Below are 15,314 nucleotides of genomic sequence, written 5' to 3'. Positions count from 1 at the left end.
ATGCCCCCAAGGGGGTGAACATAGTGGTTTTCCACTCATCTCCCTTTCTCATACGTATCAGGTTATACGCCCCCCTCAGGTCCAGCTTGGTAAAAATCTTCCCTTTTCTCACCCGGGTCAGAATGTCATCGATTCTGGGCATAGGGAAGCTCACGGGTTCGGACACTGCGTTTAGGGCCCTGAAATCCACAATTAACCTCGGTTTGTCCGAGTTTTTTTTGTCTACAAAGAACACTGGACTACCCCCCACCGCTCGTGACTCCCTGATGAACCCACGCTTGAGGTTTTTGTCAATAAACTCCCTTAGCTCCTGCATTTCTCTGTCAGACATTGCATACACCTTGCCCACTGGCAATTGCGCCCCTGGAAGTAAGTTGATTTGGCAGTCAAAGGGTCTGTGCGGGGGTAGTTTATCTGCTTCCCTTTCGCTGAAGACGTCGGCAAAATCTGCATATTGTCGTGGTACCCTACCTTGTTCCATTGCTTCTATCTTTGCTAACGTGGCCTGAGTCCCCACTTGGCCCCCTCTTTCTGTGCAGTGTCCCATACAATGTGCTGACCCAAAGGAAACCACTCTCTGGTGCCATCCCACAAGCGGATCATGCAGCGCTAGCCAGCTCATCCCCAAAATGATGGGCGCTCCTCCCAACGTGGCTATATTAAACGCTATCCGTTCTGTGTGTCTTGCCACCCTCATTGTCATGGGGACAGTTTGCTGGTCTACTTCTCCCCCCAACAGCGCCCTCCCATCAATCGTGGTCACCTGCAGGGGATTTTTTAAAGGAATGGTTTGTATCTGATGGGCGGCTGCAAACTCCTTACTCATAAAGTTGCAGGAGCTGCCTGAGTCTAGTAACGCCTTCACTTTTAGTGGGTGTCCGTTTGCCAGCTCCAGCAATACCTCTATTACAAGAGCTGGTCTTGGGGGTTCTGGCGTGGGCACATTTACTGTTCCTTGGCCTGGCTGCTGTGCCCCGTCGGTGGCAGCCAGGCGTTGGCTTTTACTTGCTCCTTAGCTCCTTCTCCCTCCTCCCCAACAGCTCCCGCCATTCCTTGCCATTCCTTTCTTTGCGGACAAACTCTGGCAAAATGACCTGGCTGTTGGCAGAGAAAACATTTCTTGGCGCCTTTTCCCTCCTTCTTCCGCCCTTCACTGGGGTTTGAAATTGCGCGCGCGCGCGCTGTTCCGATTTCCATCGGCTCTGCTGGCAGAGAAGGCTGCTCTGGCATCTCTGGAATGCGGAAATCCCTCCAACGCTCCCCTTTCCCTTCCCGCTTCTCCAAGGCTCTGGCCTCCTGGCGTGAGCCTATGGCCAGCGCTGATTTAGTCAGAAGGTCCATAGACTCCGCCCTGGGCCCCCGGGAAAGTTCGTCTTTCACTGCCGAAGATAGTCCTTCTTCGAACAGCATTTGTATCGGTTCCGCTGACAAATCCCATCCTAATTTATGGATCAACATGGTGAACTCAGTCCAGTACTCACGGACAGATCGGTTCCCTTGTTTACACGCCATTAACTGCCTGCGCGCCACTCCCTGCTCAATCTCGCTGGAAAACATCAGATCCATGGCGCGAAAAAACTTCCTTGTGTCCCTTAGGGCTTCATTATTGGCTGCCATTAGTGGTCTCACCCAATCTCTGGCCGGGCCTTCGAGATGCCCAATCACAAAAGCAACCCTCGAATCCTCATCAGGAAAATCATCAAACTGCAGATTGAGGGCATATTGCATCTCAGTCCTGAAGGCTTGATAATTCCTGGGATCACCCCCAAACTTCTGCACCAGTCCTGGCACTTTCCTCGAGAGCTGGGCGGCTTTCCCCTTTTCTGCATCATGAGCCCTCCTCTCCTCCAACCTCGCCGTTTGCAGAGCTAACTGTACCTCCAACATCCTGTACCTTTCTTCCAGGCTAGGACCGGCTGCAGCTGCTCCCCCATCCCCGGCTCCGGCTGGGTTGCTCATGATGCCTCTCTTTGCACAAGCTGCTTTCAGGGACTGTCAGATTGCTGTGGTGGGATAATGAGCTGCTTGTGCGTTGAAACTTGATCCCTCAGAGCTCACTCAGTGTAGTGAAACCCTGCCTTGAGAGGAGCCCTTGAGCATGGCTCCCTCAGTCGCTGGTAGAATCTGACAGTGGGCGTTTGCGGAAGCGTTTCCAACATAAAAGCTGTTTCACAGACATGCGCCTCCTGGATTCCCTGCGTGACAGTTTCCGGCGGGGGGTGGGAGTTCTTAAGGGCTGTTCTGATACCTCCTCGCTGTTCCCACTGGAAGTATCCCAGAGCCTCCCCTCCGACTCCCTTTCCTTTGGAGCTCTCGCACTCCCCCTACTGGTTCCCTCTTCTGCTGAAGAAGAGGCTCTCCTATTCTCCTGAAGCCTTCTCACCACCTGTCCTTCCGATGGCAGTTCCCTGACACTTGTCCTGTGATAAAAAGCCTTCTGTTTCGACCGCTAAACTTCTCAGGGGAGCATTTGCAACCGTTTGGCACCATTTTTGAATGAATGGGGAAAAGTCAGATTTTTGCTGAAATTGTGACCCCAGGGCTTAGGGATTTTTTCAATAAAATCTTTTTCTGCTGGTTATGTTGTTGAGGGCTGATTTCTTGTCCTGTGATAAAAAGTCTTCTATTTCGACCGCCAAACCTCTCAGGGGAGCATTTGCAACCGTTTGGCACCATTTTTGAATGAATTGGAAAAAAAGTCAGATTTTTGCTTAAATTGTGACCCTGGGGCTTAGGGATGTTTTCAATAAAATCTTTTTCTGCTGCTTATGTTGTTGAGGGCTGATTTCTTGTCCTGTGATAAAAAGCCTTCTGTTTCGACCGCTAAACTTCTCAGGGGAGCATGTGCAACCGTTTGGCACCATTTTTGAATGAATGGGAAAAAGTCAGATTTTTGCTGAAATTGTGACCCCGGGGCTTAGGGATTTTTTCAAAAAAATGTTTTTCCGCCGGTTAAGTTTTCGAGGGCAGATTTCTTGTCTTGTGATAAAAAGCCTTCTGTTTCGACCGCTAAACTTCTCAGGGGAGCATTTGCAACCGTTTTGCACCATTTTTGAATGAATGGGGAAAAGTCAGATTTTTGATGAAATTGTGACCCCGGGGCTTAGGGATTTTTTCAATAAAATCTTTTTCCGCCGCTTAAGTTTTCGAGGGCAGATTTCTTGTCTTGTGATAAAAAGCCTTCTGTTTCGACCGCCAAACTTCTCAGGGGAGCATTGGCACCATTTCTGAATGAATTGGAAAAAGTCAGATTTTTCCTGAAATTGGGACCCCGGGGCTTAGGGCTTTTTTTTCAAAAAAATCTTTTTCTGCCGGTTAAGTTGTTGAGGGCTAATTTTTTGTCCTGTGATAAAAAGCCTTCTGTTTCAACCGACAAACCTCTCAGGGAAGCATTTGCAACCGTTTGGCACCATTTTTGAATGAATGGGAAATAGTCAGATTTTTGCTGAAATTGTGACCCCGGGGCTTAGGGATTTTTTCAATAAAATCTTTTTCTGCCGGTTAAGTTGTTGAGGGCTAATTTTTCGTCCTGTGATAAAAAGCCTTCTGTTTCGACCGCCAAACCTCTCAGGGGAGCATTTGCAACCGTTTGGCACCATTTTTGAATGAAGTGGAAAAAGTCAGATTTTTGCTGAAATTGTGACCCCGGGGCTTAGGGATTTTTTCAATAAAATCTTTTTCCGCTGGTTCTATTGTTGAGGGCTGATTTCTTATCCTGTGATAAAAAGAAATCTCTTTCAACTGCCAAACTTCTCAGGGGAGCATATGCAACCGTTTGGCACCATTTTTGAATGAATGGGAAAAAGTCACATTTTTGCTGAAATTGTGACCCCGGGGCTTAGGGATTTTTTCTAAAAAATCTTTTTCCGCTGGTTATGTTGTTGAGGGCAGATTTCTTGTCCTGTGATAAAAAGCAATCTGTTTTGACCGCCAAACCTCTCAGGGGAGCATTTGCAACCGTTTGGCACCATTTTTGAATGAATGGGAAAAAGTCAGATTTTTGATGAAATTGTGACCCCGGGGCTAAGGGATTTTTTCAATAAAATCTTTTTCCGCCGGTTAAGTTTTCGAGGGCAGATTTATGTCCTGTGATAAAAAGCCTTCTGTTTCGGCCGCTAAACTTCTCAGGGGAGCATTTGCAACCTTTTGGCACCATTTTTGAATGAATGGGAAAAAGTCAGATTTTTGATGAAATTGTGACCCCGGGGCTTAGGGATTTTTTCAATAAAATCTTTTTCCGCCGGTTAAGTTTTCGAGGGCAGATTTCTTGTCCTGTGATAAAAAGCCTTCTGTTTCGACCGCTAAACTTCTCAGGGGAGCATTTGCAACCTTTTGGCACCATTTTTGAATGAATGGGAAAAAGTCAGATTTTTGATGAAATTGTGACCCCGGGGCTTAGGGATTTTTTCAAAAAAATCTTTTTCTGCCGGTTATGTTGTTGAGGGCTGATTTCTTCTCCTGTGATAAAAAGCCTTCTGTTTCGACCGCTAAACTTCATAGGGGAGCATTTGCAACCGTTTGGCACCATTTTTGAATGAATGGGGAAAAGTCAGATTTTTACTGAAATTGTGACCCCGGGGCTTAGGGATTTTTTCAATAAAATCTTTTTCCGCCGGTTAAGTTGTTGAGGGCTGATTTCTTGTCATGTGATAAAAAGCCTTCTGTTTTGACCGTCAAACCTTTCAGGGGAGCATTTGCAACCGTTTGGCACCATTTTTGAATGAATGGGAAAAAGTCAGATATTTGCTGAAATTGTGACCCCGGGGCTTAGGGATTTTTTCAAAAAAATCTTTTTCTGCTGGTTATGTTGTTGAGGGCTGATTTCTTGTCCTGTGATAAAAAGCCTTCTGTTTCGACCGCTAAACTTCTCAGGGGAGCATTTGCAACCTTTTGGCACCATTTTTGAATGAATTGGAAAAAGTCAGATTTTTGATGAAATTGTGACCCCGGGGCTTAGGGATTTTTTCAATAAAATCTTTTTCCGCTGGTTATGTTGTTGAGGGCTGATTTCTTGTCCTGTGATAAAAAGCCTTCTGTTTTGACCGTCAAACCTCTCAGGGGAGCATTTGCAAGCGTTTGGCACCATTTTTGAATGAATTGGAAAAAGTCAGATTTTTGCTGAAATTGTGACCCCGGGGCTTAGGGATTTTTTCAATAAAATCTTTTTCTGCCGGTTAAGTTGTTGAGGGCTAATTTTTCGTCCTGTGATAAAAAGCCTTCTGTTTCGACCGCCAAACCTCTCAGGGAAGCATTTGCAACCGTTTGGCACCATTTTTGAATGAAGTGGAAAAAGTCAGATTTTTGCTGAAATTGTGACCCCGGGGCTTAGGGATTTTTTCAATAAAATCTTTTTCTGCCGGTTAAGTTGTTGAGGGCTAATTTTTCGTCCTGTGATAAAAAGCCTTCTGTTTCGACCGCCAAACCTCTCAGGGGAGCATTTGCAACCGTTTGGCACCATTTTTGAATGAAGTGGAAAAAGTCAGATTTTTGCTGAAATTGTGACCCCGGGGCTTAGGGATTTTTTCAATAAAATCTTTTTCCGCTGGTTTTATTGTTGAGGGCTGATTTCTTATCCTGTGATAAAAAGAAATCTCTTTCAACTGCCAAACTTCTCAGGGGAGCATATGCAACCGTTTGGCACCATTTTTGAATGAATGGGAAAAAGTCAGATTTTTGCTGAAATTGTGACCCCGGGGCTTAGGGATTTTTTCTAAAAAATCTTTTTCCGCTGGTTATGTTGTTGAGGGCAGATTTCTTGTCCTGTGATAAAAAGCAATCTGTTTTGACCGCCAAACCTCTCAGGGGAACATTTGCAACCGTTTGGCACCATTTTTGAATGAATGGGAAAAAGTCAGATTTTTGATGAAATTGTGACCCCGGGGCTTAGGGATTTTTTCAATAAAATCTTTTTCCGCCGGTTAAGTTTTCGAGGGCAGATTTCTTGTCCTGTGATAAAAAGCCTTCTGTTTCGACCGCTAAACTTCTCAGGGGAGCATTTGCAACCTTTTGGCACCATTTTTGAATGAATGGGAAAAAGTCAGATTTTTGATGAAATTGTGACCCCGGGGCTTAGGGATTTTTTCAAAAAAATCTTTTTCTGCCGGTTATGTTGTTGAGGGCTGATTTCTTCTCCTGTGATAAAAAGCCTTCTGTTTCGACCGCTAAACTTCATAGGGGAGCATTTGCAACCGTTTGGCACCATTTTTGAATGAATGGGGAAAAGTCAGATATTTGCTGAAATTGTGACCCCGGGGCTTAGGGATTTTTTCAATAAAATCTTTTTCCGCCGGTTAAGTTGTTGAGGGCTGATTTCTTGTCATGTGATAAAAAGCCTTCTGTTTTGACCGTCAAACCTTTCAGGGGAGCATTTGCAACCGTTTGGCACCATTTTTGAATGAATGGGAAAAAGTCAGATATTTGCTGAAATTGTGACCCCGGGGCTTAGGGATTTTTTCAAAAAAATCTTTTTCTGCTGGTTATGTTGTTGAGGGCTGATTTCTTGTCCTGTGATAAAAAGCCTTCTGTTTCGACCGCCAAACCTCTCAGGGAAGCATTTGCAACCGTTTGGCACCATTTTTGAATGAAGTGGAAAAAGTCAGATTTTTGCTGAAATTGTGACCCCGGTGCTTAGGGATTTTTTCAATAAAATCTTTTTCCGCTGGTTCTATTGTTGAGGGCTGATTTCTTATCCTGTGATAAAAAGAAATCTCTTTCAACTGCCAAAATTCTCAGGGGAGCATATGCAACCGTTTGGCACCATTTTTGAATGAATGGGAAAAAGTCAGATTTTTGCTGAAATTGTGACCCCGGGGCTTAGGGATTTTTTCTAAAAAATCTTTTTCCGCCGGTTAAGTTTTCGAGGGCAGATTTCTTGTCCTGTGATAAAAAGCAATCTGTTTTGACCGCCAAACCTCTCAGGGGAGCATTTGCAACCGTTTGGCACCATTTTTGAATGAATGGGAAAAAGTCAGATTTTTGATGAAATTGTGACCCCGGGGCTTAGGGATTTTTTAAATAAAATCTTTTTCCGCCGGTTAAGTTTTCGAGGGCAGATTTCTTGTCCTGTGATAAAAAGCCTTCTGTTTCGACCGCTAAACTTCTCAGGGGAGCATTTGCAACCTTTTGGCACCATTTTTGAATGAATGGGAAAAAGTCAGATTTTTGATGAAATTGTGACCCCGGGGCTTAGGGATTTTTTCAAAAAAATCTTTTTCTGCCGGTTATGTTGTTGAGGGCTGATTTCTTCTCCTGTGATAAAAAGCCTTCTGTTTCGACCGCTAAACTTCATAGGGGAGCATTTGCAACCGTTTGGCACCATTTTTGAATGAATGGGGAAAAGTCAGATATTTGCTGAAATTGTGACCCCGGGGCTTAGGGATTTTTTCAATAAAATCTTTTTCCGCCGGTTAAGTTGTTGAGGGCTGATTTCTTGTCATGTGATAAAAAGCCTTCTGTTTTGACCGTCAAACCTTTCAGGGGAGCATTTGCAACCGTTTGGCACCATTTTTGAATGAATGGGAAAAAGTCAGATATTTGCTGAAATTGTGACCCCGGGGCTTAGGGATTTTTTCAAAAAAATCTTTTTCTCCTGGTTATGTTGTTGAGGGCTGATTTCTTGTCCTGTGATAAAACGCCTTCTGTTTCGACCGCTAAACTTCTCAGGGGAGCATTTGCAACCTTTTGGCACCATTTTTGAATGAATTGGAAAAAGTCAGATTTTTGATGAAATTGTGACCCCGGGGCTTAGGGATTTTTTCAATAAAATCTTTTTCCGCTGGTTATGTTGTTGAGGGCTGATTTCTTGTCCTGTGATAAAAAGCCTTCTGTTTTGACCGTCAAACCTCTCAGGGGAGCATTTGCAAGCGTTTGGCACCATTTTTGAATGAATTGGAAAAAGTCAGATTTTTGCTGAAATTGTGACCCCGGGGCTTAGGGATTTTTTCAATAAAATCTTTTTCTGCCGGTTAAGTTGTTGAGGGCTAATTTTTCGTCCTGTGATAAAAAGCCTTCTGTTTCGACCGCCAAACCTCTCAGGGAAGCATTTGCAACCGTTTGGCACCATTTTTGAATGAAGTGGAAAAAGTCAGATTTTTGCTGAAATTGTGACCCCGGGGCTTAGGGATTTTTTCAATAAAATCTTTTTCCGCCGCTTAAGTTGCTGAGGGCTGATTTCTTGTCCTGTGATAAAAAGCCTTCTGTTTCGACCGCCAAACCTCTCAGGGGAGCATTTGCAACCGTTTGGCACCATTTTTGAATGAAGTGGAAAAAGTCAGATTTTTGCTGAAATTGTGACCCCGGGGCTTAGGGATTTTTTCAATAAAATCTTTTTCCGCTGGTTCTATTGTTGAGGGCTGATTTCTTATCCTGTGATAAAAAGAAATCTCTTTCAACTGCCAAACTTCTCAGGGGAGCATATGCAACCGTTTGGCACCATTTTTGAATGAATGGGAAAAAGTCAGATTTTTTGCTGAAATTGTGACCCCGGGGCTTAGGGATTTTTTCAAAAAAATCTTTTTCTGCCGGTTATGTTGTTGAGGGCTGATTTCTTCTCCTGTGATAAAAAGCCTTCTGTTTCGACCGCTAAACTTCATAGGGGAGCATTTGCAACCGTTTGGCACCATTTTTGAATGAATGGGGAAAAGTCAGATTTTTACTGAAATTGTGACCCCGGGGCTTAGGGATTTTTTCAATAAAATCTTTTTCCGCCGGTTAAGTTGTTGAGGGCTGATTTCTTGTCCTGTGATAAAAAGCCTTCTGTTTCGACCGCTAAACTTCTCAGGGGAGCATTTGCAACCGTTTGGCACCATTTTTGAATGAATGGGGAAAAGTCAGATTTTTACTGAAATTGTGACCCCGGGGCTTAGGGATTTTTTTAATAAAATCTTTTTCTGCCGGTTATGTTGTTGAGGGCTGATTTCTTGTCCTGTGATAAAAAGCCTTCTGTTTCGACCGCTAAACTTCTCAGGGGAGCATTTGCAACCGTTTGGCACCATTTTTGAATGAATGGGTAAAAGTCAGATTTTTGCTGAAAATGTGACCTTAGGTGTTTTTTCAATAAAATCCTTTTCCACCGGATAAGTTTTCAAGGGCTGATTTCTTGTCCTGTGATAAAAATCCTTCGGTTTCGAACGCCAAACCTCTCAGGTGAGCATTTGCAACCGTTTGGCACCATTTTTGAATGAATGGGAAAAAGTCAGATTTTTGCTGAAATTGTGACCCCGGGGCTTAGGGTTTTTTTCAATAAAATCTTTTTCCACCGGTTAAGTTTTCGAGGGCAGATTTCTTGTCCTGTGATAAAAAGCCTTCTTTTTCGACCGCTAAACTTCTCAGGGGAGCATTTGCAACCGTTTGGCACCATTTTTGAATGAATGGGAAAAAGTCAGATTTTTGCTGAAATTGTGACCCCGGGGCTTAGGGATTTTCTCAATAAAATCTTTTTCTGCCGGTTATGTTGTTGAGGGCTGATTTCTTGTCCTGTGATAAAAAGCCTTCTGTTTCGACCGCTAAACTTCTCAGGGGAGCATTTGCAACCGTTTGGCACCATTTTTGAATGAATGGGGAAAAGTCAGATTTTTGCTGAAATTGTGACCCCGGGGCTTAGGGATTTTTTCAAAAAAATCTTTTTCCGCCGGTTAAGTTTTCGAGGGCTGATTTCTTGTCCTGTGATAAAAAGCCTTCTTTTTCGACCTCTAAACTTCTCAGGGGAGCATGTGCAACCGTTTGGCACCATTTTTGAATGAATGGGAAAAAGTCAGATTTTTGCTGAAATTGTGACCCCGGGGCTTAGGGATTTTTTCAAAAAAATCTTTTTCTGCTGGTTATGTTGTTGAGGGCTGATTTCTTGTCCTGTGATAAAAAGACTTCTGTTTCGACCACTAAACTTCTCAGGGGAGCATTTGCAACCTTTTGGCACCATTTTTGAATGAATTGGAAAAAGTCAGATTTTTGCTGAAATTGTGACCCCGGGGCTTAGGGATTTTTTCAATAAAATCTTTTTCCGCCGGTTATGTTGTTGAGGGCTGATTTCTTGTCCTATGATAAAAAGCCTTCTGTTTTGACCGCCAAACTTCTCAGGGGAGCATTGGCACCATTTTTGAATGAATTGGAAAAAGTCAGATTTTTCCTGAAATTGTGACCCCGGGGCTTAGGGATTTTTTCAATAAAATCTTTTTCCGCCGCTTAAGTTGCTGAGGGCTGATTTCTTGTCCTGTGATAAAAAGCTTCTGTTTCGACCGCCAAACCTCTCAGGGGAGCATTTGCAAACGTTTGGCACCATTTTTGAATGAAGTGGAAAAAGTCAGATTTTTGCTGAAATTGTGACCCCGGGGCTTAGGGATTTTTTCAATAAAATCTTTTTCCGCTGGTTCTATTGTTGAGGGCTGATTTCTTATCCTGTGATAAAAAGAAATCTCTTTCAACTGCCAAACTTCTCAGGGGAGCATATGCAAGCGTTTGGCACCATTTTTGAATGAATGGGAAAAAGTCAGATTTTTGCTGAAATTGTGACCCCGGGGCTTAGGGATTTTTTCTAAAAAATCTTTTTCCGCCGGTTAAGTTTTCGAGGGCAGATTTCTTGTCCTGTGATAAAAAGCAATCTGTTTTGACCGCCAAACCTCTCAGGGGAGCATTTGCAACCGTTTGGCACCATTTTTGAATGAATGGGAAAAAGTCAGATTTTTGATGAAATTGTGACCCCGGGGCTTAGGGATTTTTTCAATAAAATCTTTTTCCGCCGGTTAAGTTGTTGAGGGCTGATTTCTTGTCATGTGATAAAAAGCCGTCTGTTTCGAACCCAAAACCTCTCAGGGGAGCATTTGCAACCGTTTGGCACCATTTTTGAATGAATGGGAAAAAGTCAGATTTTTGCTGAAATTGTGACCCCGGGGCTTAGGGATTTTTTCAATAAAATCTTTTTCCGCTGGTTATGTTGTTGAGGGCTGATTTTTTGTCCTGTGATAAAAAGCCTTCTGTTTCGATCGCCAAACCTCTCAGGGGAGCATTTGCAACCGTTTGGCACCATTTTTGAATGAATTGGAAAAAGTCAGATTTTTGCTGAAATTGTGACCCCGGGGCTTAGGGATTTTTTCAAAAAAATCTTTTTCCGCCGGTTAAGATTTCGAGGGCAGATTTCTTATCCTGTGATAAAAAGCAATCTGTTTTGACCGCCAAACCTCTCAGGGGAGCATTTGCAACCGTTTGGCACCATTTTGGAGAGTATTGCCAAAAGTCAGATTTTTGCTGAAATTGTGACCCCGGGTTTTAGGGATTTTTTCTAAAAAATCTTTTTCCGCCGGTTAAGTTTTCGAGGGCAGATTTCTTGTCCTGTGATAAAAAGCCTTCTGTTTCGACCGCTAAACTTCTCAGGGGAGCATTTGCAACCTTTTGGCACCATTTTTGAATGAATGGGAAAAAGTCAGATTTTTGATGAAATTGTGACCCCGGGGCTTAGGGATTTTTTCAAAAAAATCTTTTTCTGCCGGTTATGTTGTTGAGGGCTGATTTCTTGTCCTGTGATAAAAAGCCTTCTGTTTCGACCGCTAAACTTCTCAGGGGAGCATTTGCAACCGTTTGGCACCATTTTTGAATGAATGGGGAAAAGTCAGATTTTTACTGAAATTGTGACCCCGGGGCTTAGGGATTTTTTTAATAAAATCTTTTTCTGCCGGTTATGTTGTTGAGGGCTGATTTCTTGTCCTGTGATAAAAAGCCTTCTGTTTCGACCGCTAAACTTCTCAGGGGAGCATTTGCAACCTTTTGGCACCATTTTTGAATGAATTGGAAAAAGTCAGATTTTTGCTGAAATTGTGACCCCGGGGCTTAGGGATTTTTTCAATAAAATCTTTTTCCGCCGGTTATGTTGTTGAGGGCTGATTTCTTGTCCTATGATAAAAAGCCTTCTCTTTCAACCGCCAAACCATCAGGGGAGCATGTGCAACCGTTTGGCACCATTTTTGAATGAATGGGAAAAAGTCAGATTTTTGCTGAAATTGTGACCCCGGGGCTTAGGGTATTTTTCAAAAAAATGTTTTTCCGCCGGTTAAGTTTTCGAGGGCAGATTTCTTGTCTTGTGATAAAAAGCCTTCTGTTTCGACCGCTAAACTTCTCAGGGGAGCATTTGCAACCGTTTGGCACCATTTTTGAATGAATGGGAAAAAGTCAGATTTTTGCTGAAATTGTGACCCCGGGGCTTAGGGATTTTTTCAAAAAAATCTTTTTCCGCCGGTTAAGATTTCGAGGGCAGATTTCTTATCCTGTGATAAAAAGCAATCTGTTTTGACCGCCAAACCTCTCAGGGGAGCATTTGCAACCGTTTGGAACCATTTTAGAGTGTATTGCCAATAGTCAGATTTTTGCTGAAATTGTGACCCCGGGGCTTAGGGATTTTTTCAAAAAAATGTTTTTCCGCCGGTTAAGTTTTCGAGGGCAGATTTCTTGTCTTGTGAAAAAAAGCCTTCTGTTTCGACCGCTAAACTTCTCAGGGGAGCATTTGCAACCGTTTGGCACCATTTTTGAATGAATGGGGAAAAGTCAGATTTTTGATGAAATTGTGACCCCGGGGCTTAGGGATTTTTTCAATAAAATCTTTTTCCGCCGCTTAAGTTTTCGAGGGCAGATTTCTTGTCTTGTGATAAAAAGCCTTCTGTTTCGACCGCCAAACATCTCAGGGGAGCATTGGCACCATTTTTGAATGAATTGGAAAAAGTCAGATTTTTCCTGAAATTGGGACCCCGGGGCTTAGGGCTTTTTTTTCAAAAAAATCTTTTTCTGCCTGTTAAGTTGTTGAGGGCTGATTTCTTGTCATGTGATAAAAAGCCTTCTGTTTTGACCGTCAAACCTTTCAGGGGAGCATTTGCAACCGTTTGGCACCATTTTTGAATGAATGGGAAAAAGTCAGATATTTGCTGAAATTGTGACCCCGGGTCTTAGGGATTTTTTCAATAAAATCTTTTTCCGCCGGTTATGTTGTTGAGGGCTGATTTCTTGTCCTATGATAAAAAGCCTTCTGTTTCGACCGCCAAACCTCTCAGGGGAGCATTTGCAACCATTTGGCACCATTTTTGAATGAAGTGGAAAAAGTCAGATTTTTGCTGAAATTGTGACCCCGGGGCTTAGGGATTTTTTCAAAAAATCTTTTTCTGCCGGTTAAGTTGTTGAGGGCTGATTTCTTGTCATGTGATAAAAAGCCTTATGTTTTGACCGTAAAACCTTTCAGGGGAGCATTTGCAACCGTTTGGCACCATTTTTGAATGAATGGGAAAAAGTCAGATATTTGCTGAAATTGTGACCCCGGGGCTTAGGGATTTTTTCAAAAAAATCTTTTTCTGCTGGTTATGTTGTTGAGGGCTGATTTCTTGTCCTGTGATAAAAAGCCTTCTGTTTCGACCGCTAAACTTCTCAGGGGAGCATTTGCAACCGTTTGGCACCATTTTTGAATGAATGGGGAAAAGTCAGATTTTTGCTGAAATTGTGACCCCGGGGCATAGGGATTTTTTCAAAAAAATCTTTTTCCGCCGGTTAAGTTTTCGAGGGCAGTTTTCTTGTCCTGTGATAAAAAGCAATCTGTTTTGACCGCCAAACCTCTCAGGGGAGCATTTGCAACCGTTTGGCACCATTTTTGAATGAATGGGGAAAAGTCAGATTTTTGCTGAAATTGTGACCCCGGGGCTTAGGGATTTTTTCAATAAAATCTTTTTCTGCTGGTTATGTTGTTGAGGGCTGATTTCTTGTCCTGTGATAAAAAGCCTTCTATTTCGACCGCCAAACCTCTCAGGGGAGCATTTGCAACCGTTTGGCACCATTTTTGAATGAATTGGAAAAAAAGTCAGATTTTTGCTTAAATTGTGACGCTGGGGCTTAGGGATTTTTTTAATAAAATCTTTTTCTGCTGCTTATGTTGTTGAGGGCTGATTTCTTGTCCTGTGATAAAAAGCCTTCTGTTTCGACCGCTAAACTTCTCAGGGGAGCATGTGCAACCGTTTGGCACCATTTTTGAATGAATGGGAAAAAGTCAGATTTTTGCTGAAATTGTGACCCCGGGGCTTAGGGATATTTTCAAAAAAATGTTTTTCCGCCGGTTAAGTTTTCGAGGGCAGATTTCTTATCTTGTGTTAAAAAGCCTTCTGTTTCGACCGCTAAACTTCTCAGGGGAGCATTTGCAACCGTTTGGCACCATTTTTGAATGAAGTGGAAAAAGTCAGATTTTTGCTGAAATTGTGACCCCGGGGCTTAGGGATTTTTTCAATAAAATCTTTTTCCGCCGGTTAAGATTTCGAGGGCAGATTTCTTATCCTGTGATAAAAAGCAATCTGTTTTGACCGCCAAACCTCTCAGGGGAGCATTTGCAATCGTTTGGAACCATTTTAGAGTGTATTGCCAATAGTCAGATTTATACTGAAATTGTGACCCCGGGGCTTAGGGATTTTTTCAAAAAAATGTTTTTCCGCCGGTTAAGTTTTCAAGGGCAGATTTCTTGTCTTGTGAAAAAAAGCCTTCTGTTTCGACCGCTAAACTTCTCAGGGGAGCATTTGCAACCGTTTGGCACCATTTTTGAATGAATGGGGAAAAGTCAGATTTTTGATGAAATTGTGACCCCGGGGCTTAGGGATTTTTTCAATAAAATCTTTTTCCGCCGCTTAAGTTTTCGAGGGCAGATTTCTTGTCTTGTGATAAAAAGCCTTCTGTTTCGACCGCCAAACATCTCAGGGGAGCATTGGCACCATTTTTGAATGAATTGGAAAAAGTCAGATTTTTCCTGAAATTGGGACCCCGGGGCTTAGGGCTTTTTTTTCAAAAAAATCTTTTTCTGCCTGTTAAGTTGTTGAGGGCTGATTTCTTGTCATGTGATAAAAAGCCTTCTGTTTTGACCGTCAAACCTTTCAGGGGAGCATTTGCAACCGTTTGGCACCATTTTTGAATGAATGGGAAAAAGTCAGATATTTGCTGAAATTGTGACCCCGGGGCTTAGGGATTTTTTCAATAAAATCTTTTTCCGCCGGTTATGTTGTTGAGGGCTGATTTCTTGTCCTATGATAAAAAGCCTTCTGTTTCGACCGCCAAACCTCTCAGGGGAGCATTTGCAACCATTTGGCACCATTTTTGAATGAAGTGGAAAAAGTCAGATTTTTGCTGAAATTGTGACCCCAGGGCTTAGGGATTTTTTCAAAAAATCTTTTTCTGCCGGTTAAGTTGTTGAGGGCTGATTTCTTGTCATGTGATAAAAAGCCTTATGTTTTGACCGTAAAACCTTTCAGGGGAGCATTTGCAACCGTTTGGCACCATTTTTGAATGAATGGGAAAAAGTCAGATATTTGCTG

The sequence above is a fragment of the Podarcis cretensis genome (genome assembly GCF_951804945.1).
Source record: "Podarcis cretensis genome assembly, chromosome: 11".
Classification (NCBI taxonomy): Eukaryota; Metazoa; Chordata; class Lepidosauria; order Squamata; family Lacertidae; genus Podarcis; species Podarcis cretensis.
Note: the sequence above shows the minus strand (reverse complement) of the source record.